Genomic DNA, 2,500 nt, shown 5'->3' on the forward strand with positions numbered 1-2,500 from the left:
ACGCAGGGCGCAGAACTCTGCCCGTTTCACCCCAGCATTTCGGGGAGGACAGGGAATTTGGCAAAGACAGTGGGAAGGATTTTTAAGGAGGAGAGTTCAGTGACATGATCTGAAACACAATAGTGCTGGTGATCTGGAGGCTGCCTTCTATGAGCCACTTCTGTCGGGAGCAGCCTGCCATCATGCCCTGATAAGCACAACACTAGTCCCAAGCCAGTGACCTCAGCAAATGCAAAAACATTCATACTTATAGTCTCCTGCATCTGATTCTTGCCATCATGTGAAACGTTGGCATTCCAATGTCTGTTGCACACACTTTGTTCATAGGTGTGCAATTTGAGTGCGTGCGCCTCATCACTGTCTTGGACAGAGCTCTGTCTCTAAGCTACACATGTGAAGCATTGGTGGTTCAGTGGTAGAATTCTCACCTGCCACGCGGGAGGCCCGGGTTCGATTCCCGGCCAATGCAAGGCTGTGTTCTTTTGACTTTGCTTTCTAAATCAAATATGGGAACTCAGTGGGGCATAAAATGGGAAACAGTGACCCTGACGTGATTTGAACACGCAACCTTCTGATCTGGAGTCAGACGCGCTACCGTTGCGCCACGAGGTCCTTGCTTTTGGAGTCACATCAGCAAATGTTGTGAGCCTTTTCATTTTTGCCCACCTCCTTATGTGCCTAGGGTTGTATTACAAGGTTTGGCTTTTTGTTTTCCATCCTATTGATGAAATTGAGTGCAGGTGCAGAGAGAACGCAGAGGATTGAAATGTTCAGGGAAAGGGTCTCACGCAGGAGCTCTAGACCAAAGGCACATTACTATGATTTATTAAAGTGCTTCATGCATGCAAAAGGAAACGTCCCTGGGTGGGCTTGAACCACCAACCTTTCGGTTAACAGCCGAACACGCTAACCGATTGCGCCACAGAGACTAGTGACAAAAACACATCTCCTGAGACTCAACATATATCTTTATGTGTGCGCGCCTGCCTTGAGCTTGTGTTATATAAGGCGTCTTTATCCTATGCAGCATTTGTCATTTGCTTAGTGTCTTGTCACTGTTGGGTGTTATGATGCGCAGACTACTGTCTAATGGTGTTAGGGCCAGTATTACAACCAGTCCCAGTGTATGAGATACATGTATGACTTTTCTGTGGCCTTCTTAGCGTAGCTATCTGCTCCTCTGGTGGTGTTCTACCAGCCTGTCAGGCGTGTGTCTTGCCCATCCAATCTTCACTGTGGCATGTTAGACTTGTCTTCTCTGTGAGCGGAGTCTCCTTCCCAGAGCAGGTGCTTTCTCTGAACTCTTGCTTTGTAAGACTGCTGGGCAAGGCCCTCCCTAGCCCCTCACTCAGATAGATACATTTACCTGCAGAGCTCAGCTTTGGAGAAAGAGAGGGGGCAGAGAGCGCAAAGGGGAAGGCCCAAGGTGCACTCCTTATTTTACATAAAAGCTCGGGCTCTTGGGAGGACAGGGACATGAGGGTTCTCAGGGAAAGCCATCACATTAGTATTGATGGCTGGGCCTTGAAACACAACAATCCCGGAATGGCCAGGCACAAAATGCCTGTGCAATAGGCCTGACCATAGGCTTCTGGAGGTCTTGCTCTCCAGAGGCCCCAGTGGTCTAAGCCCGACCAGGGCTGTGCCCGACCAGGGCTGTAGGGACGCATAAAGGGACGCAGGGCGCAGAACTCTGCCCGTTTCACCCCAGCATTTCGGGGAGGACAGGGAATTTGGCAAAGACAGTGGGAAGGATTTTTAAGGAGGAGAGTTCAGTGACATGATCTGAAACACAATAGTGCTGGTGATCTGGAGGCTGCCTTCTATGAGCCACTTCTGTCGGGAGCAGCCTGCCATCATGCCCTGATAACCACAACACTAGTCCCAAGCCAGTGACCTCAGCAAATGCAAAAACATTCATACTTATAGTCTCCTGCATCTGATTCTTGCCATCATGTGAAACGTTGGCATTCCAATGTCTGTTGCACACACTTTGTTCATAGGTGTGCAATTTGAGTGCGTGCGCCTCATCACTGTCTTGGACAGAGCTCTGTCTCTAAGCTACACATGTGAAGCATTGGTGGTTCAGTGGTAGAATTCTCGCCTGCCACGCGGGAGGCCCGGGTTCGATTTCCGGCCAATGCAAGGCTGTGTTCTTTTGACTTTGCTTTCTAAATCAAATATGGGAACTCAGTGGGGCATAAAATGGGAAACAGTGACCCCGACGTGATTTGAACACGCAACCTTCTGATCTGGAGTCAGACGCGCTACCGTTGCGCCACGAGGTCCTTGCTTTTGGAGTCACATCAGCAAATGTTGTGAGCCTTTTCATTTTTGCCCACCTCCTTATGTGCCTAGGGTTGTATTACAAGGTTTGGCTTTTTGTTTTCCATCCTATTGATGAAATTGAGTGCAGGTGCAGAGAGAACGCAGAGGATTGAAATGTTCAGGGAAAGGGTCTCACGCAGGAGCTCTAGACCAAAGGCACATTACTATGATT

General features: G+C 49.1%; 5 non-coding genes across 5 annotated transcripts; 2 read left to right on the forward strand and 3 right to left on the reverse strand.

Moving 5' to 3' along the window:
* The first annotated feature begins 398 nt into the window (after positions 1–398).
* On the forward strand, positions 399–469 carry TRNAG-GCC (transfer RNA glycine (anticodon GCC)). The gene has a single exon. It is a non-coding gene; the product is annotated as a tRNA-Gly (tRNA).
* Positions 470–540: 71 nt separating this feature from the next.
* TRNAW-CCA (transfer RNA tryptophan (anticodon CCA)) lies at positions 541–612 on the reverse strand. Its single transcript has one exon. It is a non-coding gene; the product is annotated as a tRNA-Trp (tRNA).
* A 243-nt stretch (positions 613–855) lies between these two features.
* Positions 856–929, reverse strand: TRNAN-GUU (transfer RNA asparagine (anticodon GUU)). The gene has a single exon. It is a non-coding gene; the product is annotated as a tRNA-Asn (tRNA).
* Positions 930–2,074: 1,145 nt separating this feature from the next.
* On the forward strand, positions 2,075–2,145 carry TRNAG-GCC (transfer RNA glycine (anticodon GCC)). The gene has a single exon. It is a non-coding gene; the product is annotated as a tRNA-Gly (tRNA).
* Positions 2,146–2,216: 71 nt separating this feature from the next.
* Positions 2,217–2,288, reverse strand: TRNAW-CCA (transfer RNA tryptophan (anticodon CCA)). The gene has a single exon. It is a non-coding gene; the product is annotated as a tRNA-Trp (tRNA).
* Positions 2,289–2,500: the final 212 nt, after the last annotated feature.

This window comes from Triturus cristatus, chromosome 4_2 (assembly GCF_964204655.1).
Source record: "Triturus cristatus chromosome 4_2, aTriCri1.1, whole genome shotgun sequence".
Taxonomy (NCBI): domain Eukaryota; kingdom Metazoa; phylum Chordata; class Amphibia; order Caudata; family Salamandridae; genus Triturus; species Triturus cristatus.